This window comes from Panthera tigris, chromosome A2, assembly GCF_018350195.1.
Source record: "Panthera tigris isolate Pti1 chromosome A2, P.tigris_Pti1_mat1.1, whole genome shotgun sequence".
Taxonomy (NCBI): domain Eukaryota; kingdom Metazoa; phylum Chordata; class Mammalia; order Carnivora; family Felidae; genus Panthera; species Panthera tigris.
The window spans coordinates 113,763,101-113,790,994 of record NC_056661.1 but is presented as its reverse complement, the minus strand read 5'-3'; the positions used below and the strand labels follow the sequence as shown (position 1 = coordinate 113,790,994).

The window sequence follows — 27,894 nt, the reverse complement described above, 5'->3', positions numbered from 1 at the left end:
TATATTCACCCTTTACTGTGGTAAGTAAATTTTCGATGAATGAAAGATTTACACAACGTCAATAACAACTCAGAAGGATGAGTATTTTTACCACGGGGAGCTAGGAAAGGACCTTTCTAAACATAGCATAAAACCAACAAGCCCTATAAGAAGAGAGCTACAGATTTGACCACATGAAAACTTAAAATGTCTACATGGCAAAACAGGTCCTGAAAAAAATTAAAAGACAAATATAAAAATATGCAAAATATATATAGCAGATTAAAGGGTTTATATATCTAATGTATAAAAAATAAAGAGAAAAAAATCAAAAAGAAATACTAATAAGCAGTAAACCTGCTAATATAATGTAAATTAAAAACACCAACTTTATCTGTATAGATGTAGATATACAAATACTCACATATACTTGATTTTGCAAGTCACATTTGACAAAATTAAATAATCCAATAATGTCTAATGTCTGATGTCTAATGTTGGTGAGAGTCAGAGAAAGTGAGTGGTATTTCTCATAACCTTTTAAGAGGAAATTTGAGAATATCTCTCCACGATAGTAGTGTGCTTTCCCTTTAGAGGTGCCTGGCTGGCTCAGTCAGTGGAGCTCGCGATTGTTGATCTTGGAATTGTGAGTTAAAGCCCCAATTCAGGTGTAGAGCTTACTTAAAACAATTTTTTTTAGGGAAGCCTGGGTGGCTCAGTCGGTTAAGTGTCTGACTCTTGGTTTCCATTTAACTCGTGATCTCACGGTTGTGAGATTGAACCCAGCATTAGGCTCAGCACTGACAGTGTGGAACCTTCTTGGGATTCTCTCTCTCTCTCTCTCTCTCTCTCTCTCTCTCTCTGCCCCCCCCCACCCCGCTCGCATGTGCACACACATGCATGTTCTCACTCTCTCTCTCTCAAAATAGATAAACTTAAAAAAACCACAATATTTTTATTTAAAAAAATAATTATAATGTGCCTTCCCTTCTATCAAGCAATTCTCCTTCTATGAACAGATAAGAACTTGACAGGTATGTTGCAGAGGAGTTCTTGCATCAGGCAAGGAGCTTGAGCCCTTCACATTTCTTGTCCCTGCAGTGCTGAGAATCTGTTTAGGACTGAAAGTAACATCTACTTTTCTAGATGCAGGGCAGATCCCTCCTTTCTTCATAGTCGATTTGGGTCTCCACAACTGGAATAGATTTTTAAGGATGAGCCCATCAGGAATGAATCTGCTTAGAGGCTGTCTGGTTTTGTCCTCAGCTGTCAGGATCCCATGTACATATGGGGTAGGATGAAAGTTATTGTAGAAAAGCATGTCCCTGGTATGCTAGAGTTGAGGCAGCGAGAAAGCAATGTTTTCATGTCTGAGAGGTGTGGTTAATGTGGGGATGCCACTAGATAACTTTGTAAATAATGGGACATATGGAACACTAAATGCCGTGAGACCTTGGGGGACAATGTACCTATCTTCTGGGCTACTTTTACTCTCTAATAAATAAGGGAATTAACCTTAGTGTTTTTCTTTTGCTCTCTTATGGATTAGAATTTTTAAAATTCGGTGTTCCTCATAGAAGTGTTAGCTAACCCTACAGTGGTAATCATAATCTATAAGTGTATCACATCAACACATTGTATGCCTTTAACATACACACTGTTATATACCAGTTATATCTCAATTTTTAAAATATACAATGAAAATCAAAAAAATTCTATGTTCACTTGGGATAATAATTTGTTCTGTGTTATATCCAAGAGAAGACAACCCTGTAGCTAAGAATTTTCAGGAGACTAAATGCCATAATATCTCTCTCTTCTCTTTTCTCTTTTTTTCCCTTCCCTTTCTTTTTCTCTTCCTCCTTCCTTTTCTCACTCCCTCCTTCTCTTTTACCAATCTAAGAACACTTAGAAAACACCTAACCATGGTAGTTTACCATTGCTACATCAGAAGCCCCCTTCCTAAGATTTATGTTCCTGAGTATTAACCTAAGGGAGATGCAAACAACTATGATCTACCACTCATGTACGCACAGATAGAAGTCATTACTGAACCATCTCCTGAGTCAAGTCTTTTGGCTGACCCCAGCAGGTCAAACATTATAGGAAAGGAGACGGAGGGAGGTACATTCAGATTGCATTGCTAATCCCCTGGGTAGGGTCTGGAATCCTGTGAGTGTAAAGGGGCTTGAAAGCATTTCGGTAGCATATTTAAATGTTTAAAAAACAGACCAAGGGAAGACAATATTTCAGAATGAGAGAAAATAGTTTTAGAGGGCTTATCTCCTCCAATTGCATTAAATTGACTACAACTAATTAACTTTTTAACTCAGTTCAAATACTACTCATTCCTTCTTATTTGACCCTGCCTTTGCTCACTCCTTCTCACCTTCCCCAATCAATGTTTCTTTTTTTTTCCCCTGGATTTTCTCTATTAGGTCACATCATCATGTTGAATAAAAGTAAAATTCACACTACTATTGTAACACACTCTCTTCTATCCCAGAGTCATTATAATTCTGTTTGTACCTGTGATTACTCCTATGCTTTTGTACCTTCTTTCAAAAAGCCTCTGTTAACCCATGAGGCACCTTTCTGTGGATTAAATAAAACAAATGCCTCTCAAGGATAATGCAGCCCCAACCAAGCTGGTGGCCATGGTGGGTTCTGTTTCACTTACCCCTTGCCCCCTCATCCAGGTTCCCTTGTGCAGTGAGCAGCCTTGGCAATGGTATGTGCCCAATCTGTTTTCACCTACTTCTCCTGCTCTCAAGTATAAGAAAAATGAATACCTAGGGGCGCCTGGGTGCCTCAGTCAGTTAAGCAGTTAAGCAGTTAAGTATCTGACTTCCCCTCAGGTCATGATCTCATGGCTTGTGGGTTTGAGCCCTGTGTGGGGCTCTGTGCTGACAGCTTGGAGCCTGGAGCCTGCTTCAGTTTCTGTGTCTCTGTCTGTCTCTGCCCCTCCCTCACTCATGCTTTCTCTCTCTCTCTCTCTCTCTCTCTCTCTCTCTCTCTCTCTCTCTCAAACAAGTAAACATTAAAACATAAAAAAATAAAATAAAAAAACACTGTTAGGAAGAAGAGTGTGTGAGGTGCTGGAAGAAATAACTTTGAAATATTAAAGAAATGCAAATTGGGCCAATTCCAGCCACAACAACTTCACTCTTTATGTATTCTTCCTTCTTTTTATGTATCCCCTATCAACTGTTAAAATGGGACTCTTGCTCTCAGAGTTTTTGCAGAGGCCTCACCTCTGAGAACCAGATATTCCAGCATTCCAAAGAGAGTATTGGACCACCTATGCAGGGTCTACTGAGACTGTGACTTCTGTTCTGCTGGCATTAGTCTTTGGCCTACCTCCAAGTGAGAATAAGTGATATGAGATTCTAGGATTGAGGGTATTTTTGGAGAGAGTTGTCAGTGGGGAGGTAGGGCTGGGAAGGGGAGTGTTTCTACCATTTCCAAGCAACTAAGGAAGGGGATCTGTAAGAGACACTCACAGAGAAGTTGTTATTATGTCCCCTGGAATGTAAGAGAACATCTAAAAAATATGCAGAGGAGAGACTGTCTCTAGCTTGTTGCTGTAGAGCCATGGAGTAGAGAGTTTTGTTGTCATGAGCTGTACTTCTAGAATTTGGTGACTCAAGGATGTTCCCCTTGGTCAGATGACCCCATGGAAGGAACCAAACTGGGTCATTCTGTAATGGACTCTACCCAAGAGAACTGCCTGGAGGTGCCCCCAACAGATGGGGGTAACTTGCCAGAAACCACAGGGCAGGGGTCCAGCTGCTATCTTGAGGAAATTCTCACCTATGGGAAGTCTTTGAAGAATCCATAAAAGTGCTTCAGAAGAGTGTTGGTGTTTAAATTCTGTACCCTAAAAAGAGCATTGGTGCCAAATTATAACTCACCAATCAGATAAGGCCTTTTTTCCTCTTAACTGTTTTTCCTACCTGGCTCCAACCTTGGAAGAATGAAAACCCAGCAGGCCAGACTGGCAGATGAGGTGAGCAGGCAAGAAGGGAGAAACATCCTCTCCTCCCTCTGTCACTTATAATTTCCTGGTGTGTGGGGTAGACCAGAGCTAGTGGATGGGAGAAACTTAAAATTCAGTAAATTGGGGAGTATTGGTAATATACTGGGTGCTAAACACAATGGATGGATTTTGTTATTATCTGAGAGTAACTGGTAAAGCCATGAGATGTTTTGGAGGCTTTATCCAGAAAGAGGGAAGTACAACCTGAGAGAACTACTATAGAATCACTGGATGGTGGGGGGAAGAACAGTGTTACTTTGTGTTCACATCTTTGCAAATTGCAGTTTAGTTACTGAGCCAGTTCTGTGTTAATACGAAGAGCCTTACTTGCAGAGATGTGCATATATGTTCCGGAGTCTGTCCCTTCTCACCTCAAGGATGTCAACCCCACATATTTCTCTTTCCTTTTATGCATCATTGACTTCTCCCTCTCTACTGAATCTTTCTCACCAGCACATAAAAATAACTTTAAAAAATAACCCATCTTAAAAAAAAATGATCCCATCAACCCTGTAGTGACTGCTCTGTTCCCTGTTTCCCTTTACTGAGAATTTCTTTGAAAGAGTTGGCTGACATCATGGTCTGTGCTTCTTTATCTCTTACTCTCTCCTTAGCCCACTTCAATGGGCTTTCACCTCCACTACACCACCCAGCAAGCTCTTATCAGGCTCAGCTGTTCTCCATCTGCATCTTACTTGGTTTCTCAGCCGAACTTGGTAAGGTTGACCAGTTCCTCCTTCTTGAGACATGTTCTTCTCCAGGCTTCTGTGTTATACATATATCTGAACTCTTCCTCCTCTACTGGCTGTTCCTCAACAGCCAGCTCTTCCTCCTCCACCAGCGCCTATCCTTAACCTCTTCTCTCTGTCCAAATTCTCTCCCTAAACCATTGTATCCATCCTGGGGGCTTTACTGGACAGTGCAGATGTAACACATTTCCACCCTTGCAGAAAGTTTTACTGGCCAGTGCTGGAAAAAAACGAAAAAGAAAAGAGGTTCTTGTTATTAAGTGAAGCTGACTTTAATCAGACTCAACAAAATAAATTTCTTCTTGTGTCTATTTTGTTAATTAAAAAAAATTTTTACCCATTTCATCAAAGTTTTTAAAATAAAGTAACATAAGGTTGCTCATCGTATTCCCTTATATATTAAATGTCTACAGTGATGATCTCCTTTGTCTTCCTGATCTTGGTCATTTATGTTTACCCCATCCTTTTTTCTTGATCAATTTTACTAAGGGTTTATCAATTGTATTAATATTTTCAAAGAACCAAATTTTGGCTTTATATTCTCTATTCTGTGTTTCTTATCTATTTCATTGATTTCTGCTCACTAATATCTCCTTTCTTCTATTTTCTTTGCATTTCATTGGTCTGAAATGGGAATTAGGTTTATTTATTTTTTTCAATCTTTCTTGACCCCCCAACCCCACCCACAAAATGCACTATGCATTTGGAACTATAGGTTTCCTTCTTGGCATCACTGTTTAATATGTCACTTGTATTATCATTCAGTTCATAATGTTTTCTAATTTTATTTGATTCTTTTATCCTTGAGTTATTTAGAAGCATATTACATAATTTCCAAGTATTTGGGGAATTTTCTAATTCCATTGTAGTCAGAGAATATATTCCGTATTTCTATTCTTCGAAAAAATGTAACACTTCCCTTAAGGCCAGCATAGAGTGTATTTTGTTAATGTCTACTATTAACATACTGACATTGGCTCTCTTCTGGTTAGTGTCTGCACAATACATTTTTTACTATCCTTTTACTATTACTTCTATATCTCTATATTTAAAGTGATTCTATCGTCAACAGCATTTAGTTTGGGTTTGGGTTTTTATTCAATCTAGCATCATTTTTTTAAAATTTGGCTATTTGGCTCATTGTTATTATTTTAATTTATTTTTTTTTTTAACGTTTATTTATTTTTGAGACAGAGAGAGACAGAGCATGAACGGGGGAGGGTCAGAGAGAGAGGGAGACGCAGAATCTGAAACAGGCTCCAGGCTCCGAGCGGTCAGCACAGAGCCCAACGCAGGGCTCGAACTCACGGACCGCGAGATCATGACTTGAGCCCAAGTCCGACGCTTAACCGACTGAGCCACCCAGGCGCCCCTGGCTCATTGTTATTAAATGGAGTAACGGGTATAGTTGGAGTTAAGTCCACCATCTTACTTATTTTTTATTTGTTCCTATGTTCTTTGTTCATTTACTCCTCCTTTGGGGTTAATCAGGCATATTTTTAAGCTTTGTTTCTTGACTCCATTATTAGATGGTTAGTTATAAATTATTGTATTTTTATTTTAGGATTTCTCTAGAGATTTAATACAGTCCATCCTAATCTTTGTGCTATTATCATATAATTTTGTTTAAATGTGTTATAAATCCCACAAGACATTATTACTGTTACACGAAATACTCAATAACATTTTATGTTTATATTTATACTTTCTGCTGCTCTTCATTCCTTCTTTCAGTTCCGTGCTTTCATATGATTATTTCCTGTCATTGGTTTAGTAGTGTGGGTCTGCTGGTGAAAACTTGTCTCATTTTTATTTTTCTAAAAGTTTATTTATTTTGCCTTCACCTTTGAATGATATTTAAATGAGTATAGAGTTCTAGAATGGCACTCTTTTATTTTAGCACTTTGAAGACGTTATTCCATTATCTCCATTGGCTTCCATTATATATGTTGAAAAATCAGTCTTTAGTTTTATTGTTGCTTCTTTGAAGTTAATGTTTTTTCTCTGGCTGCTCTTAAGATTTTCTCTCAATCCTTGATTATTAGAAGTTTAACAAAAATATGTCTACGTGTGTCTTTCTTTTTGTTTATCCTGCTTAGAAGTTGCTGAGCTTCTTGAATCTGTGGAACATCTCTCACCAACTTAGGATAAGTTTTGGCCATGATTTCTTCAAATATTGTTTCTGCTTCAATTTATTTCTCTTCTTTTGGTATTCCAGTGAAATATGGTAGACCTTTTAACTTTGCTCCGTATGTCTTTACTGCTCGGTTTTGTTTTTATAGATTCTATCTGTGGTTGAATTTGTATACTTTTTACCATCCTTAGAGTCTGGTAATCTTGTCTTCCTCTCTGCTGTTGAGTCTGGTTAAATGCAGCCAATATTTTCTTGGCCTCAGATATTGTATGTTTCAGATAGAGGATACCCATTTGACCCTTTTACATAGATTTCAATTCTCTGTTGATATTACTTATCTTTTCATTAATTTCCCCCTTTTTTCTTCTATTTCCTAGAATATATCAATCAGTTAAAATCCTTGTCTGCTAGCTTCAATATATGGATTGTCTGTAGGTCTGCTTCTATTATTTATCTTTTCTCTTGATAATCATTATAAGTCACATTTTCTTGCTTCTCTGAATGTGTAGTATTTTTGTTTGTTTGTTTGTCAGGCATGGTATACAAGAACACTGCAGAGACTACAGATAATGCTTCACCCTAGGGAGAGTTTCCACTTTCCTCATTAGGCAGATAGTTGGGGGTGCTTATCTTTGAGATGGGTAGGGTTTAAGTTGTATCTTTAGTGAGGCTTAGTCCACTTCTGTCTTTATCCCATTCCTCAAACATAGCTCTTCTGGGCTTTTGATTAAAGCCTGTAGGATCTCTATCTTTTCAGTCCTGAAAGACTGGGAAATTTAGTGCTGTATTTTGGAGGTTTTGAATTTAGCTCTTTATCCTCCTACTCTTTGCTCCATCAGAACCTCAAAATCTGGAAGATGTCCTAAGGGGAGCCTGGCTATGTGTTTGAATGACAAGACCTTTTTCTCTAGTTATACTTTTTATCCTTAGCACCACAAAACTAGAGAAGATTGTATTATGCTCTTTGGAAGCCTTCAGCCCAACTTCCCAGCTTCCTTTGCATAGCTTTTGAACTCAGAAGCTGTCCCATGGGGAAAACCAGCTATGTGTTTAGTACTTCTCAAGTTTAGTTTCTCTCACCAGCCCATGTGACTGCCAAAAACCTCTCTGGTTTCTCTTTCCTCAAGAAATTCTTCTTTACCAGCCAAATCTAATTCTCAGTCCATGCCCAGAATTGTCAAATATCCCCAAAGAAGAAAACAACTGGTAATTTATGTAGCCCTTATTGCTTCCTCATTTTCTGGGACCCTTACAAATGTAACTTTTGTAGTCTGTCTGGCTCTTTCTTGTTGTTCCAATGGGAATTCTAAGCTGCCATGACCTACCACGTTTTACTTAGGAAGAGGAGTCCCCTGATCCTTATGTTTTATGGGAAAAGGCTCACCAATATGCTTACAACTTCAAGAATTGAAGAGGGCCATAGCCTGCTTCTAGTACTTGGATTCCACGATGTGGAAGGTTACATTGGCGGTCCAGACTTGGGCTGTTAATTGCAGAGGCCCTGAGCAATTAAATGGCATAGCCTTGGAGATACGGCCAAATTTGATGTGAGGAAGAAAGCTGCCAGAATGAATGGTAGCTTTTGAATGGACTATGTAAGCTTGCAGCAATAACTGTAACTAGCAATAATCAAAATTGACTGGTGCTATAGGATTCTGAATATGAAGTGGTATGAATGCCTTTATAAGTTTTTGCTCATATTATCTTTTTCATATACATATACACAAATACATACATACATATGTATGTATATATAAATGTATATAATATGTACATTTTTACTCTAACCCCACTTTTCAGTCATTATTAATAGATGGGGATTTATTTTTGTATTTAATTATGCTTTTAAATTATATTATTCCTTTTCAAGAACAATACTGACATTTTAAACTAGATCCACATCTTTTATAACATGACTAACTAGTTTATAGTTCCTTTTTTTGGCTTCATGTTTTGGTCAGTTGAAGGATGCCTTCAAGTTATTTCTTCTAGAAGTTATATTGGTATTTTATAAGTACTTGCATGCCTGACCATGTCTCTTATTGTCTTCATGAATGAGAAATTACCTTGAAATCCTCAGGCTACAATTTTTTTTCCCCAAAACCTCTAGATCAGTGGTTCTCAACTTTGACGGCATATTGTCATCTCCCGAGAAGCTTGAAAAATACTGACGGCTGGGTCCCACCCCCAGAAATTCTGATGTAATTGGTCTGAGATGTGGCCTGAACATCAGGATTAAAAACAAAATAAAAAAAATAACAATAAGAAATATGCTTGGGCCCCATTCTAAGTCAATTAAACCTGAATTTCTGGGAGGAAGCGTGGATATTGGCACACTTCTTCTGCCTTGTGTGAGAAATTCTCAAATTTGCCAACCACACTGTCACTTTCCAACAGTGTTGATTTTGTGCTTTATTGCCATCAATGTGGATTTGAATTTTGCTTTCACATTCTTACAGTTTTTGTAATCCTTTCTTACTTGTAATCTCCCTTTTAATCTGATTCTGTAGTCTCTTTACGCCAGTTAACAGCTTTCTTACAGCTTTCCCCTCTTTTGCTATGGATGTGAGTCATTTTACATCTTACAAAATCATTTTCTGAAGTTTTCTTTTATATTTTTCAGGCGATTTTTTTTTTTTAACATTTATTCATTTTTAAGAGAGAGACAGAGAGTGAATGGGGAAGGGGCAGAGAGCAGAGGGTAGACACAGAATCCCAAGCAGGCTCCAGGCTCTGAGCTGTCAGCACAGAGCCTGACGCGGGACTGGAACTCACAAACCGCGAGATCATGACCTGAGCCGAAGTCGGACGCTCAGCCAACTGAGCCACCCAGGCGCCCCTCAGGAGATCATTTTTGAAAGCTTGTTTTTCTTTTATATGTCCAGAATGATGCTCCCTATCCCTTTTTCCCAGAGTTGCTTTTTTTTGTTTTGTTTTGTTTTGTTTTTTTCTGTGTGTTTTTTTTGTGTGTGTTTTTGTTTGTTTTGTTTTGTTTTGTTTTGTTTTGTTTTGTTTTGTTTTGTTTTTGGTCAGACCCCAATTTTTATTTTTCTGGTGGTGCATTCTTTCTTTTTTTCTCTTATCTCAAATAAGGCAAAACCAATCATATTGGCCCCACTCTCAGGCAATGTGGATGATAGATGATTACTTTTCATAAATCCCCTTCTATAGTACTTTTACGCATTCTCATCTCCAAATCTAATTGCAGAGGCTTTCTCTGTGCATTGTTTTGCTATACAAGGAAACATCTTTTACCTCTCTTTGCCTGGCACTCTCATACTGTGATTGGGCACAAAGTACTGTTTAAAATTTTAATTCCAGTATAGTTAACATACAGTGTCATATTAGTTTGAGATGTACAATATAGTAATTCAACAATTCCACACAATGCCTGCTGCTCATCACAACAAGTGTACTGCTTAATCCCCATCTTCCCATACATCTCCCCCTGGTAACCATCAGTTTGCTCTCTGTAGTTAAGAGTCTGTTTCTTGGTTTGTCTCTCTTTTTTCCCTTTGCTTATTTGTTTCATTTCTTAGATTCCACATATGAGTGAGATCATTTGGCATTTGTCTTTTTCTGACTGACTATACACAAAAATAAACTCAAAACGATTGAAGACCTAAATGTGAGACTCAAAACCATAAAAATACTAGAAGACAGCACAGGCAGTAAAGTCCTTAACATAAGCTGTAGCAAAATTTTTCTAGAAGGGAACTAGATGCAAAATAAACTATCGGGACTATATTCAAATAAAAAACTTCTACACGGTGAAGGAAACAATCAATAAAATTAAAAGGCAACTTACTGAATGAGGGAAGATGTTTGCAAATGACATATCCAACACAGGGTTGGTATCAAAAAATATATAAAGAACCTATACAACTCAACACCCAAAACTCAAAAAAATCCAATTTAAAAATGGGCAGAAGACATGGGCACAATGTACTTTTAAAAACATTGTCCAGCAACGCTCTTACACACTTTTTCTCCACTTTCCACCCACAGTGCTTTCCTTATGGGGACCTCTTATCTCAGGAAGCTGTTCACTAACACCAAGATATACCTCCTGCTTTACTTCTGGCACTGTTGTTTTCTGGGGTTTTCCATGTCTGCCAGATGATGACATGAACTGGAAACAGTAGCCACCCAGAGAGCAAGACCAGTGGGAGAGGGAATCACAGATGTGCTTTCCAGTGGGCCTATGGCTGACTCTGAATCAGTGGCCTATCAGGAGGGACAGAGTTGAAGTTCCTTCCTGTCCTTCTTCAGAGAGATGAGTTGGGGTAAAAACTGGGTAGGCCATTCTTTATCTGTGTCTGGATTAGAACTAGTATATCTACAGAGCTCCATGGGTGGTTCTAGTGCATACAAGGTGGAGAGCCACTGTTTTCGTCAGCAGTTGGAAGGACCTGAAGGAGGGACTATTGGGGCATCATTTCAAACTGGAAACTCAGGCTGAACCTGAGCAGACCAACCCGTGGAGGTGAGAGTCAAGTGGAAACCAAGACAAGTAGTGAATAGGATTTGCAGTCATCCACGTGATGGTGTTACTGGGACAGTGACCCTGAGAGGGGGAGAAGGGGCAGATCTGAGGAATAATACAGAAGCAACATTGACAGCCCTTGGATCCTGAGCAGATGTAGCGGGAAGAAAGGGAAAGAGTTGGTGACGATGTTAAAGATTCCACCTTCCTGAGTATGTTTTGTAGGCGTGAAGAAAGAAATATTTGTCTGGTCTCTTTAGAAATAGCATATTGAGGTTAAAAAGTGGCAGCATTTATTATTTAGCTTTATCTATTCACTCACAAATATTTACTGAACACCTACTATGTTCCAGTCTGTGTTAGATCCTGGGGATACAATAGTGAAAAAGGACATAGGCCTTGTCCTCACAGAGTCTTTTTAGTCTAGGTGCTTTAGATATAGACAGCCTCAATCAAATCAATCATACCAGTGAATGTGTATTATAACCTGAGGGGAATGCTCTGAAGGAAAAGAACCCCCCTGCTATGAAAACATGTAATAAGGGAAGCTGAGGAAGAAGCGGAGGGAGATCTGAAACACAGCACTCCAGGCGGGAGAACATTCCAGGAGGGAGAACAGGTGACACGTTTCCTAAGGGCTCTAGGAGATGGAAGAGCCCCAGTGTGGCAGGAACTCCGTGTGATGAGAGCAGGTTTGAGAAGAGGCCAGACAGGTGAGCAGCATCCTGCAGAAAGAAGACCCCTCTGTCACTCTGTCCCCTTCTGTCATTCTGTAAGCTCTGTGGCACTCAACTCTGCGCTGCTCATTTCTGTCGGTGTAGCAAACCGGTCAGAGGTTGCTGATCTATGCAGCCTAAGTGAGCAAGAGGTTGTTTTAGGCACTTCCCATGAAATTCTATATGATGATTAAGAAAACAAAAAAAACCTTTTTCTCTGCTTAGAACTGCTACAAATATTTAATTTGGTTTGGAAGGGCAGAAGTGTCCCAGTAAATCTATATTATAAATGTGTCCAAAGCTATCTCTTTCTGTAAATCCAGTAGTTTTTTTCAGTGAAGAAATTGCTGCATTCGACGTCATCTCTCTCTGAAAACAAGCAAACATGCACTTATGTGCCTACACTGGGCTTCTTAGGCTTTATGAAGCTTCCCTCTGTCATCCTCATCTTCAAACAAATGTACTCTGATCTGTGGTGTTAAAGGTGATTCCTCCTCACATGTGTCTTTTTCTCCTCCCTATTTCTGGGCAAGTTGTATGATAAGCTAGGTTGAGCCAAAGTGGGGGAAAGAATTAAATCCCACCAGAAAAAAATAAGTCCTGGGGTGCCTGGGTGGCTCAGTCATTGAGCGTCCAACTTCAGCTCAGGTCATGATCTTGCAGTTCATGAGTTTGAGCCCCATATCAGGCTCGCTAATGTCAGCCTGTCAGCACAGAGCCAGCTTCAAATCCTCTGTTTTTTTCTGTCTGCCTTTCCCCTGCTTGTGCTCTCCCCCAAAATGAATAAATATTCAAAGAAAAAAATAAATCCCAACCCCCTCAGGAAGCACATCTGATATTTCCCTATTCATAGTTCTTTGAATATGACTGATAGCTGTCAGAATAATTGCAGGCTGATTTTTCCCTCCATTTTTAAACTGATTTTTTTTGTTTGATTAATTGATTGATTTAGCCTGACATTTCTCAAATTTTGACCTTTATGTGACTTTAGTCCCAGCAGAACTTCACTTTTCAGTCCACACCCTTGCTACACATCCCCAAATGCCAGTACTTTTCTCTTATTCTAATCTAGTCTCCTTCCCCCACCCATGTCTCTCTCTCTCTCTCTCTCTCTCTCTCTCTCTCTCTCTCTCTCACTGGCTTTTCACACTTTCTGCATTTGGCTTTCACTCTCGTGTTGCCCTTGTACCTCCTCTCTTTCTTACTCACATTTTCTCCCTATTTCTCTCACACTCACTGTCTCTCTCTCCCTCTTATTCTCTCTCCTACAATTTGTAAAATGATCTCGCCATACTTGTAGTTTCACCTACCACCTGCACAGAGGTATCTTCTCTATATTTGTAGTTATGGGGCTCTTTGAGTTGCTAATAACAAAAACCAGCTTTTACTGGATGCAAAAAAGAAGGGGAAATTTATCAGAAGGTTAGAGACATCTCCTAGAATCAAGGGTTGAACAATCATGAACAGATATGGTTCGAGTCCACTGCTAATATGTGAAGTTAAAATCACTAATTCCCAATCTCCTTGCTTTTCTATTCCTGGTTTCAAATTTTTGGAAGAGAGAATTTGACCATCTCAGACCTAATGGTGGATCAATCAAATCTGGATAGAGGTGCAGAGTTGTGTTAGGCAGGCGAGACCACTTCAGATCCGCCTATGTCTGTTGGGTTGTTCCCAGTGTTCATAAACTAGACAGCAACCCACATGGTTGTACACTGAAATCTCAGTCCAATCCTAGTTTTCTGCCTTTTGGATGATAGACTTACTCAGATGAACCTTAGCAGTGACTGAAATTCTCATTTTCCCTCTAATACCTACTGTTCTTCAATGGGTATCACCAAGAAAATAGTCTCTTGCCTGGTCCTCCAGCTTGGTTGTTATCAACAATCCCTGACTAGCTTCACTCCACACTACACATCCAGTAACAATAATACAAATCCATACCTGTGTGTAAAGAAGAAGAGAACCCAACCAATAAAAAACATAAAGCTCAGAGGATAATTACAAATAATTCATCAATTTTTTTTCAGCAGGAATTGGGCTTTGGTCACAGTAAATAGAACATTTTAATTTAAAAAAAGAGTTGTCTAATTATTCATTTATTTATCTATTTAAAATGCTTTCTGAGTACTGATTCTGTGCTGGTTTCTACTGGGGGCCATGAGCACAGTGGTGAGCAACATTAGCCATGCCCCTTGAACTTGGATCCTCTAGTCTAGCAAGGATGACCAAAGACTGAAGAGCCTTGCAGAGCTGTCTATAATTTACAATTATTTTATGTGCTCCAAAAGGAGATGAATGAGGGTCTATGCACACAGTAAATAGGAGGTCAGGGAAGTCTTTTCCTGGGGAACTGATGCTTGCTCTGAGATCAGAAGGCTGGGAGTGGGGGTGTTAGGGATGAGAAATTGAGAAGAACCTTCCGGGCAGAGGGAGCAGGGAGTACGTGGGCTCTGGTGCTTTTGAGGAACTGGGAATCTGGTGTGCCATGGGAGAGCAGAGATGAATGGAGGAGCAGAGTAGAAGGCAGATGGGACAGCAGGCTGGGCCAGCCCTTGTGAGCAGGTTACAGATTTCAGGCAAGGGGCCATCAAGAGCTTCTTAAGCAGTAATGCAACAGAACAAAATTCAAGTTTTAAAATGATTATGCCAGCTCCTGTGTGGGAATGAGCTAGAAGGGATTGAGAGAGGATATGGGCAAAGTGAGGGGTGCATTGAGTGAAATCTGGAAACAGCTCTTGTGAAATGTTCGCATATCTGTAGAATTGGCAGAAAGCCAAAATTCTCCGATAATTTTATGGTTGTTTTCACTTTGAGCCTGCCAGTCGTCATAGTTCAGAGGTTATATGAATAAAGTAGTAATAACGTCAAGACAGAAATGTTAAATGACTAGGTTTTGCCCCAGATGATGAAAGAATAATATTATGCATGAATCAAGGATAAGCCCTAGGTTTCTGGCTTTAGAAATTAGGTAAATGTTTGTGTGACTGCCTGCACTGTCTCTTTTATTTCTCTTTGAGAGAAGGTTATCCAATGACAAGGGGCCATCTTGGTTATGCTTTTTCTTCAGTTGGTCAATATTCTAACTTTGCATGCATACGTAATTGATTTCTTTTGTCACCCACTATTGGAGATAATATATCTTTTTTTTTTTTTTTTTTTTAATGCTTGTATTTTTCTTAAAGGCCTGAAAATATGTTTGGAGGATTGCAGGAAATACTGAATTTAGGTACTTAAGTCATTATGAAAGATATCCTTCAAAGCTCTCTGGTAGTTTATGACTCACTCTAATTCAAGTTTATTAAAAACATACTGAGGGATTTTAAAAGTAGCATTTTAAACACTGGCGATTGTTCATTTTGATGGAAAATTTGGAGGCAATCTGAGTATCCATTGCTAGAAAAAAGGAAGGCAAACTGTGCTGGACACAGAGATCAGAAGGAAGAGACTGGATGTCCACACAGCAAGAGCTGTGTTTGGTGTACAACTATTTCAATGGGGAAAATAGGGTTGAGGCTAGAGTATTTCAGACTCACAGTAAAATTTAATTTTCTTATAAAATTGTAATAGTTTACTCCTTCCTTCTTCCCTCTTTTCTTCCAGTCACTCATTCAGTTAGTGTTTTTTGAGTCTCAGCCACTGTGCTAGGTACTGAGGATATTGTATAGAATAACATACACATTCCTCCCCCAGTGGAGTAGGGAGATAGACTTAAACAAATAATCACATAAATACATGGGTACAGATTGTGATAAATTCTTTGGAGAAAAAATACAAGTTACTAAATTTCAAAGAGGCAGACGAGGATAGGCCTCTTGGACAAAGTGACCTTTGACTTGAGACGTAAAGAATGGTATTTCCCCAGGAGAAGCTGGGAGAAGAACATTTCAGTCCACAGGAATAGCCTGGACAACACACCCCAAGAGAAAAAGGGCCTGGTAGCCATGAGAAAATGAAAAGAGCTTGATATGAGTGCATACTGGAGGGAAGGAGACTGGGGTAAAAGATGAGGCTGGAGAAACATGAGGAGGCCAGGCCATTACAGGCCCTCTAAATCTTGTTACTAATCTTACATGTTTACCCACAGACGAATGACCTCTGTTGAAGGGCTTCGAGCTGGGGAGTAAAATGATTTGATTGACATTATAAGACTATGTCTATGCTATACGGAGAAAGGATTGGAATTGAATACGAATGGATGCAGTGGCTTGGTTGAGAGGCGGCTTGCACAAGGGAGTGGTAGTGCAGATGGAGAAACATGGGTAGATTTGAAAGATATCCTAACAGTAGAATAATTATAACTCAGTGTTACATTAGATATAATGATGAGAGAATGGTGAAATCAAGAATTTTTTAAAAGCAGAACTGTTTCACAGTACCTCGAAGACAGGGCATCAACAGAATTCCTTAGGGACTTCACTAATTGAGTGGATTCCAACCGCTCAATAAGGAAAAGTTACATGTTCTTTCTACAACTTGCCACAGAACACTGTATGACTTTGACATAGTAAGGGCTCCAGCAGCTTCGCTGTGGCAGGAGCAGCAATAACCAGAAGGTGCTTAGGGGAAGATGGCAGAGCAATGGGACAGACTGGAAGAAGTGTCCTTGTTCACTGGGTCTGTATGAGGCACTCTGGGAACTTCAGGAAACCTTGGTAGGATAGAACTTAAAAAGGAAGCTGAGGTCCATGTAAGTAAGCATGTGGGACAGAACCAGCAGCCGCTGGTTTATTACTGTTAGAGTGACCTCATTATGTGAATAAGTTGTATATGGGCTCAGAAGATTAGCTAGGGATATCGGGGAAGGCCTGGTCAGGCTTGAGGTGGACCTGCTGGTTTAGGATGTATAAAGATAGAGGAATTGGGCGGGGCTCCGGGAGGGGTGTGTGTGCGCGCGTGCGCAGAACTTCAGACAGAAGAAACAGCTTCAGGACAGGTCCCAGGCCACACGTTTTGGCAGAAGCAGTGTATGCCTGAAAGAAGACAGAGAGAGGTAGGGCTGCAAAAAATGGGCAGAACCAGACTATGTTAGATGTGCAATATAGCAGGCTTAGAACTTTGGTCTTTGCTTCATAGGAAAAGGGGAATCTTTGAAAGTTTTGGAGCAGGGCAATATTACAATTTTGTTATAGGGAAAATAATTTGGTAGCAGCGTGTAAAATAAAATATTTTGAGAAAAGACCGGAAGCCAAGACCAACGTTGTCCACAGGAAGAGTAAGGGATTCCTCGGACCTAGAACATGGGCTGTGGGGTGGAAGTAGAGGGAAGATTTGACAGTCTTCAGGAGTACAACTCACAGCTCTTTGCCTGGGGTGGCTGCAGGGCTAGGAGTGAAGCAGGGAAGAAAGGTTGATAGATGTTGAAAAGGAAATAGCAATCAGCGAAGTAAGGAAGGAAATGAGTGAGAGATTAGGGAGAACAGAGAGACGAGAGGAAGAGAGAAAGAGAAGAAACAGAGAAAGCCAGAGCCAGAGCCGGGGCCAGGGTCTGAGAGAGAGAGAGAGAGAGAGAGAGAGAGAGAGAGAGAGAGGGAGGGAGAGAGGGTGAGAGATGGAAAAGAGGAGAGAGAAGGAAAACACAGGGTCTTGAAGCCAGCTGCTAGTGCAATGTTAACACCTTTAACAGAAATAGGGAAACACTCAGAAAAATCTGGTCAACTCGCTTTAGTTAATCTAGGTCTTGGGATTGTCACCTCATTACCATCATGCACTGAAACCGAAGGCCAATGGCTAAGTTTGTTCTGACTCTGACCCTTTTCTGGTAGTTATTGGGAGAACTGTGGGCAGCAGAATGAGACAGTCATAATGTAGAAGGTAAAATATCCCTGTTGTTAGGATACTTATTCTACCATCTTTGGCTAAAAGAAGGAGAGACGCCTAACTCCTAATCAGGTCAGCTAATGTTCAGAAAAGATTTTTAATTCGGCCCAACTCAGATTTGGCCCAATTTTAGATTGTCCTTGGAGAGACAGTGGTTCTCTGGCTCCCAACCAGCCCCCTAGGGCAGTGACACCCACCTTTTGTTGCTGACAGCCATCCCAGGTGGTCTCAGCTGTGCTGCCTGGACACCATTGGAGGTGTCACACATATGCAGCTGGTCCATTTGTTGGATGCTCACAGCCTCATATGTCGCCACATGAGACAGGCGTTCTACATCACTCCGAAGCAACAGATTCAAATCCAGCTTTAGAGAAACAGCTAGAAATGATTGCAGAACTCATCTGGAGGAAAAAATCCAAGCCTTTCCTTCACATTGTTGAGCCAAGAAAAAGGAGAAAAAGTCCCTTACAGTAAAATGAATAGGGGAGAAAAGAATTTTCCACTTGTGCCTCATTTTGTCAATGGATCATATTTCATAATTATTCTTTGGTATGTTTTGGGGAGACATTGAGGCATTTGGAAAACTTGCTTAAAACCCTGACATTTGTTTGATATGAAATTTACCCTTTGTTTCCCCTGCAAGAAATCTAACAACTCTGGACTGTTGACAAACATTCCCTTTTGGTGTCCCCACTCCCCTTAAAGCCAAAATGAGGTAACGGAAATTTTCTAAGCAAATATGTAATCACCCCAATTTGCATATTGTTTGCATAAGTAGGGATACAGGGATTTTTCTCCTCTTTCTGTGGGAGAAACCCAACCACAGTACCTTCTTGGATTTCATCTTGTATCTAATTTCCTGCCTTAGACACACAGTGCCATGAGAATTTTCCCGGACATACGATAATCTGACCCCCCATCTTCCAGGCTTCCTTTAATAACCAGACAAAATTACTCAAGTCTTCATCCTGCACAATAGCAGGAAATCCATTCTTTTCCAGAATATCTGCTCTCTGGGACTCCAGAGAGTGATTTCTTACTACCTAGTAACAGCTTCTGAAGGCTTCTGCTTCTCTCTCCTGGCTTTACTCCAAGTATTCGGTTCCTCCTTTGTGGTGGTCAATCAGTTTCCGAAAGATGAAGATAGCAAAGTGAATTATGAAGCACAAAGGACAACAGAAAGTTCTTGGATATCATGGTCCCCTTCAGTGATTCTGTTTCACAGTGAGTCCTTTCTCTCCCTTTCTTCCTTGGATTCTGGCTGATTGCTGGAACCCATTGTTTCACTCATATCCAAATCCCCAGGTCCCAGACTCTGCAGAGGAAAATGAAAATCTAATTAAGGCAAACTTATAAAAATAAACACTTCTCTTCTCCAGAAACCTACCCCCACAACTCTCCGTTAAGGGAGACTCCTTTTTTCTTTATTAAGAGGAAGTTCACCTCCTTTTCTAACCACTTTCCCCATTTCTCAAATTAGTCTGGGCCTTATCTTAGACAACCAAAAATTCCTTTAAAGCCTTACTTTAAAAAAAGAGGTATTTCTCTCTAAAAATGAACCAGCGACTCCCACTTAGCAACAGCCACAATCTATAGGCAGATTTTTGTTCCTAAAACAAAAGCCATTCTAAAACATCTATTTCTCTGCTGCTTCCAACATCTTTATTTATATTTAGTAGAGCAGAATATATAAAAAAGAATGACTATCTCTGGAACTCAGAGAATCTGTGAAGGAGAAAAGAGCCAACAAAGAAATTTATTATAAATAGTATTCAAACTCTTTAAATCATCTGAAGGAAGATGATATAAAGGAAAAACTACCTGCCTGGAATTCAGGCAGATGACATACCTGTGTTCAAACCCAAGTCTGATAACCATTTACTCTGTGTCCTTGGGTAAGTTATGAAATTTTGTAAAACAGAGATAAACATATCTACAACACAGGTTGTCATGAAAATCAGGAAAACATATGTAAAGGACTTGTTATCTAGTTAAGGGCTCCATAAATATCTCTTCTCACCCCATTCCTCAGACTAGTAAACTGTGATTGTTTACAATATAAACCAGTGCCTTAGATACCTCAGAATTAACCAACTGAAAAAGAAAATATTCCAGTAGGCAGTGTAGAAGCCAAACCCATCAAATTTCTCACCTTTTCTCTGTCTTCTTGTTCCTTTTAGCATCTCTCCTACCCTGTCTTGGTTCTTTCAACTTCCACCCTCCCCCACTTTCTCTCCAGTATCATTTACTCCTTGCTGTATAATGGGAAACTGTCCACAGGAAAGAACCAAAATATAATTAGTGCTTATTCTAATTATTTAATAACATTTTATATTCCCTTGTTTTTCCTTAATCCAAGTAAAAATGTTAAATTTGTCTTTCAAAGAAACAAAGAGAATAAATAAACTGGCTTTAAGTATACTAATCTCAGTTGATTCTAGGAGGTGGGATTGGAGGCCTGTTGGTTCTCTATAGCAAAGAGCTTTTTTACTCTTGTCTTAAACCACTTTGCTTCTTATTTTGTTTTACTATTATTTATTAAATAGTCACACATCTGCAGACTTTGTGGAACAAACAAACAAATGAGAAGATCACAATCACTTTGCAATTATCCACCCAGGTACTGAAAACATGGGAGTCATCCTTGATCTCTCTCCTTCCTTCCTACCTGGCAGCAATCTGTAAGTCCTTTGGGCTCTACTTCCAAAATAGATTCTGTATCCATCCACTTTCCTCCAATTCTAGACCCCTGCCCCCTTGGACTTCTCAAAAAGCCTCTTAAGGATTGCTCTGCCTCTACCCCCCAACCTCCCACAAAAGTCTCCACAACAGCCAGAATAGGGTTGCTAGAATTAACAAAAATGCAGGACACCCAGTTAAATTTGAATTTCAGATCAACAGTAATTTTTTAGCTATATAAAATATTATTAAATATTACTTTTCATACTAAAAAATTATTTGCTGTTTATCTGAAATTCAAATTTAACTGAGTATCCTGTATTTTTTCCCCAGCAGCCCCAAACTCTAAAATGTAGATCTGGAGTGCCTGGGTGGCTCAGTCAGTTGAGCGTCTGACTTTGGCTCAGGTCATGACCTCACAGTTGGTGAGCTCCATGTTGGGCTCGCTGCTGTCAGTGCAGAGCCCACTTTGGATCCTCTGTCCCATTCTCTCTCTGCCCCTCCCCTGCTCATTCTCTCTCTCTCTCTCTCTCAAAAATAAACATTAAAAAATGTATATAAAATCACATCAATCTCCCAATGACTTCCCATTGCTTTCTAAATAAAGGTCAAACTCCCTGCCATGGCCTGCCAAGGCTTTCATGGACTGACATTGTCTATCACTTCAGCCTAGTTGTACCATTCTCTGACTCTGCTCATCTCAGTAGCCTCTTTCTGTTCCTAGACCCAATCAAGTTCATTAGATGTACCATTCCTTGGCCTGGAATTCTCTTTCTCAGATCTATACCTGGGTGGCTCCTCCTGTCCATCAGACCTCAATTCATTTGTCTCCTCCTTAGTGGGCATTCTCTGTTTACACAATTGAAAGCAGTTCCCTCATTGATCTCTGTTACATCACTTGGTTTTATTTCTTCACAACACATATCCCACTATGGGGACCTCTTGCCTACAATATCTATCTCCTTCACTGAACTGTGAAACTTTCCCAATCTGTTGCCTGTTATATTCCCAACATTTAGTGTGGTACACAGTAGGTACTCAATAAATACTTGATGAATGAATGGTTCTTTCTCTTTTTGTAACCCTACTCTGTCAATCCATGTCATTGGTTCAATTGGCATCTCTATCAGAACAGGCAGACACAATGGTCCAGAGAGGATGAGATAAATGGAATTATTGCTTGTTGAAACATATTTTGTACTTTGTTGACTCAACTGTCTGCACTGACAGGCCAAGAATAAAATTTCCGTGATCCATTGTTAACTAAAAAAAGCAAGTTACAAAATGGTATATGTAGCATGACCCTTGTAATAGTCATAACACATAAATATTTGTTGAATGAGTCACCTTTTCTAAAAACATGCCTATATACAAATGTCTGAAAAATGTCCTAAAAAAAGTAAAAAACATAGGTATTTCTGAGGAGATTATGAGGAATACTTTATCTTTTCTTTACATTTTCTTTAATTTTTATACCAGGAAAATGTAATCATAATCATAATAACTTTTATAATTAGAAAACATAATAAAACCATTTCTACTTTTAAAAGAAGAAAAAAGTATTTACTCACAAGGAACTTGATATTTGAAATTTTATTTGCAATAAAAGATATAAACTGATGATTAACAGAAGAGCACATGGCTTTGAAACACATGAAAATATTTCTATTCTCAGAGAAACACAAATTAAAACTTTTCTGAGATACTGCTTTCACCCATTTGTTTGACAAAAAATTCAAAAGCTCACTAATACACTCTGTTGGCAAGGTTTAAGGGAAAATAGCAACTTACACATTGTTAGCAGAAGAATGAAGTGATAACGTATATGAAGGTCAATTTGGTAATACTTATCAACATTTCTCTTGCGTAAACAAGGTTGGAAAGCTGTTACCACATGTGCTGCTGTCTGTCTTTCGATAGTCCACAAGATAAAAATGATTTTTCATTTAAGAAAATTTTTTTAACGTTTATTCATTTTTGAGAGGCAGAGAGAGACAGAGCGCAAGCGGGGGTGGGGCAGAGAGAGGGAGAAACAGGATCCAGTGCAGGCTCCAGGCTCTGAGCCAGCAGCACAGAGCCTGTTGCTGGGCTCGAACTCATAAACTGTGAGATCACAACCTGAGCAGAAGTCAGACGCTCAACCAACTGAGCCACCAAGGCACTCCTGATTTTTACATTTTTAAATGGTGAAACAAGAATCAACATAAGAATAAATTTCGTAACACATGAACATGATGTGAAATTCAAATTTCAGTGTCCATAAATAAAGTTTTATTGGAACACAGCCATGCTCATTTATTTATATATTGTCTATAGCTACTTTCGCACTACAACTGCAGAATTGAGATTGAGATAGAGACCATATGGCCTGCAAAACCTAAAATATTTACTATCTGGCTCTTTACAGAAAACATTTGCCTATGTACTCCTAGCAGAAAGCCTTTGACCAATAACTACACTTGGAGCAATTCATTTTATGCACTTAAAAGTGTGTAAAATGAAATGCTCAGCACTATTTATAAACCATATAATTGGGAATGGCCAAAATGACCATTGTAGGATTTTTAGGAAATTATGATACATCCACACCAAGACATAGTAGTGGTGATATATATATGTGTGTGTGTGTGTGTGTGTGTGTGTGTGTATAGGATAAATGTTTTATGTACTGATGTGGAAATATATCCAAGGCACACTGTTAAGTAAAAGAACTCTATATATTGTGGGATTCCTCCATGTTGGACAACTCTGAAACACTATTCACACTGAATTCTATGTAAGTGGCACCCCCCTAGAGTTGTGCAAGAGTAGGTGCCCCAATAATATGCCATTCGTGTGTAAATAGAAGGGGGAATGTGTACTCATGTATGCTTATGTATGTATACACAACCTTTATTCTGTGAAGGCTGCATAAGGAACTAAAAATATTGGTTATTTGTTGGAAAGGTAACTATTAGAAAGGTAGGGGCTGGACTAAAAGGTATGCCTTTTAATACCTTTCTTGGTATTAAAACCATTCAAAAATTAAATAACTTTTTAAGAGATGAAAAAACATCCAGAAAAAATATCCTGGTGGATGCCTCCGTCTTTTCTGAATTCATTGACCTCCTGGCCTGAAGTAAAGGCAGTTGTCAGTCAGCCCAGTGCTGTCCTGTGCCTGCTCCTTCCCCTCCTCACCTGGCATCCTGATTCTCTGCTTCCACCTCACTGTCTCCTATGGTTCCCCTCCTGACTTCAAGAATGCCTCCCCACCACCCTGTCCTTCCCACCACCTCCCATGTGTCTTGTGCTCTGTGAAACTCCTGTTCTGTAGAGACAAGCCCACCTTAATTCTCACTGACGGCTCGTCCCTTCCCTCCCTCTTGGCCTCTCCTGGCCCAGTGGTTAACCTGTCTCTCAGTCTCCTGGTGCCCTTTCCTGGGTAGTCCTCACCTCCTCCCAGACCCGTTCTCAGTGGTGAAGGGGCTTGGGCAGGATTCCCTTACTTCCCACAGCCATTTCTAGGCTGTCAAAACACAACTATCTTCCTTGCTATTTCATCTTTTGAACTCCATGTCTTCTGTCTACATTGTCCTCTTCTAATCAATGATGTTGTGGCCTCCTGTCTGCTCACAGGCACTGCCACATCTTCAGTGTTCTTTCTTTTCCCCATGCAGGCCACCCCATCATCATCCATCACTACATGTCTTTCTCCTTCTCTCCCATGAGGCCTCAGACCCCCACCTTCATTTCACATAATGGAGAAGCAGCACCCTCATGTTCTGGGCCTCCTCCTTCCAAAACCCCTTGAGAGATCCCCGACTTCTGAAAAGTCCATAGCAGGCTTCTCTCTCTCTGATAACGTCTCTCAGCTGTCTGCTCTTCTCCCCTCACTCAAGTTCACACTCCCCACTCTGATCACCACAGAGAACTTGCTTAGTGCCTCAGTGTCCTCTGTCTGGCCTCCCATGGAGGCTGCCACACTGGGGCTGCTGTTGCCTTCTATGGTAGAAACTACAGACCAGGCCTATTCTAGAATACTGCTTTCTGATTTCAACCTGCCATATGCTGTAGCTTACCAATATTCTCTTTTTATATCCCCAAAGCATCACCCAAGTGGTGATTTCATCCCTACTTTCTCCTGTAATTCTAGCAAAGTAGTTCCCAAATCTTGATTTTGGATCACCTGGGGGTGAGGACATTTAAAAGGCTTCATGCTCAGGTTCCACCCCATACCAACTAAATCAGAATTTTGGGGGTGGGAATCAGACATCAGTACTTTCTTGAAGATCTTCAGATGATTTCAACGTTCAGCCAAGTTTGAAACCACTGCCACAGTGTTTCTGGTTTACGCTCACACTTCATGTCATGCCAACATGACAATTAGTCTCCCTAGGAATTTCTTGTCTAGGAAGTGAAAGCTATAAAACGATAAATAACCCTGCTTGCTTTTGTCTGGGCAAATAGTTTGCTCATCTGGGCAAACAGCTCTCTTCTCAGGACAATAGATTGTTTACCTTGGCAAATGGTTCACTTACCAAACAACTGTTTGTTTATTCAAGACTTGACCTTCACCTTGCTGGGTTCACCAGTATTAACTATCGTGTCATGAATTTTGCTCAGTCCCAGTCAGATCTCTCTTTAAAAGACCCACATTGAATCACTTGAACCCAGACCCACAAACCCTATAAATATCCTTCCCTTATTTTTGCTTGAATAGCAGGTTTTTCTGTGGTCTTTTGAAGGAGTTGGCTTTTGATAATGTAACTTCACTGGTCTTTATCTGCACCCTCATTTTACAGCTTTAGGCTAGGAGGAAAAGTTTTCTGACCTCCATCATATGAAGCCCATCCTCTCCTGTAAATAATGACCTCCAGTCATCTTCTCCTTTGAAACCTTCCCCTGTGTCTAGGGAAGCCACTTCTCTGATTCCTTTACCCACACACCAATATTTCCAACACAAGATGTATGGGTTTTCCACACATCAAGTAATTCTCTGCAACACCAGCTGGGTACCCTACAATTCAGTTCTGGCATTATCCAGCTGGAGTTAGCCTCAGATCCCATAAATTGAGGGCTTAATCCCACAAGACTGCCCCCACTTTATATGCCAATCACAAATTCTAGGCTGTTACCTGTACTTCTGTAAATTGGGATTCCCACAGCCCCCTACATGGGTTCACTAGTTAATTTTCTATATGGATCACAGAATTCAGGGAATTCTGATGGGGGAAATCCAGATGAGGGCAAGGTATGTAGGAAAGGGCACAAAGCTTCCATGCCCTTTCCAGGCACCCCACCCTCCCAGTACCTGCATGTGTTCACCAAGTCAGAAGTTTCCAAATCTAGTACTTTTGGGATATTTATGAGTATTCATGATATAGGCTGATTGATCATTAACTCAGTCTCCAGCCCCTTTCCCCATCTTGCAGGATGGGAGGTAAGGTAGAAAGGTCCAAGCTTCTAACATGGCTTTGTGTTTCTGGTGACCAGCCGTCATCCTGAAGCTATTTAGGAGACTACCCAGAGTCACTTCATTAGAACAAAAGACATTCCAAGGGATTTTGGAAAATTCCAAGGGATTTAGGAGCTCTGTGTCAGAAACCAGGCAAAGACGAAATGTTAGAACAAAAGCTGCTCCTCATGTTCTTATCACATAGGAAATCACAAGGATTTTAGGAGCTCCATACCAGGAATTGGGGGTAGATATGTATATTTATTATTTCACCCTTTTTTCTGACTCCATCCTTAATACCAGGTGTGCTGAGATTTGCCCAAATTGACAAGATCTTCATTTGATCCTGATATCTCTTCTCACTACAGGTTAACAATTCTTTCCTATCCAAATCCTTGAATATGTGAACTGCCACCACGGCGTCACTTTCCTGGGCAGTGACATCCTCCCTCTCTTGCTCCTTTTGACTCACCACACAGCTGAACATTTTCTCCTACATTTTACTAATGAGCTCTTTATTGCCACATCTAGTGGTCTTTCATCAGAGTTCCTTTTGATGATTCTACTGGATATGACACTATTACTTCACCTCTCTCTCTCTCTCTCCCTCTCTCTCTCTCTGCTTCTATGACACGTCACTTTCCCAATGTCACTCCTTCACTCTCCTTCTCTCACATTCTCTCTCTCCCTTTTCTGGTTCCTCTTCCTTGCCTCACTTACCAACAGTGAGTTTCCTCTAACACTCCAGCCTAGTCACACACACCTTCCCTGAAGGCATTCATTCTCCTGGCTTCAACCCCCACCTCTGAAAACAACTCACATGTCAGTATTTAAAGCACAAGATAGACCAGGTGTTTCATAGACAAACAGCCCTGAATTAATCAAATAGCTGATAAGGGTGAGAACATCATTTCCAGGGAGTGGTTCATATGAGCAGCTGGAATTGCAAGCAGAATCTGTGTCAGGATGTGTGCCCAACAGTGGAACTGTAACCTGTGGCCGAGACATCCCATGGCTCCGTTGCATCTTGAAGACCCCAGAGCCCCACTCCCATGACTGTCCATCTATCCCAGCAGCACTGTCTACAAGGCATCAGCCTAAGGTCTTTGGCCAACCCTCAGAATAACTGGAATGGAGTTTATGAAAGGAAAATGAGACATGCCCTCTTGAGAGTGAGGTCTAAGCAGCAAGCCATCGTTCTCAACTGCCTTAAGGGTACAGTGAGAAATACGGGTGATCTTTCTGCTATAGTGGAGACACCATGACTATCTTGCCCTGATGTAGTCAGATCATAGGAAGTGAAATGGAGGTAGGAGAGAAATTCCTCAGAGGGCATCTTCCTGAGTTATCCCTGAAAGAGCTCTGGAGACATTCAGAACTACCTTTGGGCAAGCGGTGTTTACTGTTATCTAAAAAATATGTTTAAAACAACATTCTAGCAGCCACTGTACTCAGTGCTGGTGATACAAATATCAATACAACTTGTCTCCTGCCTCCAAAGGGCTTACACACAAGCACATTTTCAATGAAGTATGACAGGATTAGACAGGCTTTAAGGGAGTTAGAAACAAAGAGCTATCATATTTGTAATAGTGTTTAATGTTTCACAAAGTGTTTTCACATCCTTAACCTCATTTAATATTTATAAAGCACAATAACATGGGCAGAGAAAATAGTGTTGATTTTATTTCACAGAAGAGAACATCAAAGCATAAGGAGGTCATATGTGAAATAATGTGTGTAGCATATGGCTGAGAGCTGGGACAGGAACCAGGGGGCCAAGTAGAATTTCCTGCTTTTGTTACCATCTCATGATGCCTTCCTACCTCAGTCTCCTCCGTGGTATAAGGAAAGTGCC

At 40.2% G+C, this 27,894-nt stretch overlaps 2 long non-coding RNA genes across 2 annotated transcripts in view; one reads left to right on the top strand and one right to left on the bottom strand.

Moving 5' to 3' along the window:
* Positions 1-972: 972 nt before the first annotated feature.
* LOC122233983 lies at positions 973-16,537 on the bottom strand. Its single transcript, XR_006211666.1, has 3 exons — positions 16,483-16,537; positions 4,714-4,987; positions 973-1,174 (listed from the first exon to the last, which is right to left on the bottom strand). It is a non-coding gene; the product is annotated as an uncharacterized LOC122233983 (long non-coding RNA).
* Positions 16,538-16,631: 94 nt separating this feature from the next.
* LOC122233980 overlaps positions 16,632-27,894 on the top strand; it is a 53,953-nt gene continuing 42,690 nt past the window's right edge. Inside the window, exon 1 of the long non-coding RNA XR_006211661.1 lies at positions 16,632-16,793. This is a non-coding gene — a long non-coding RNA (uncharacterized LOC122233980). The remainder of the gene's footprint in view (positions 16,794-27,894) is intronic.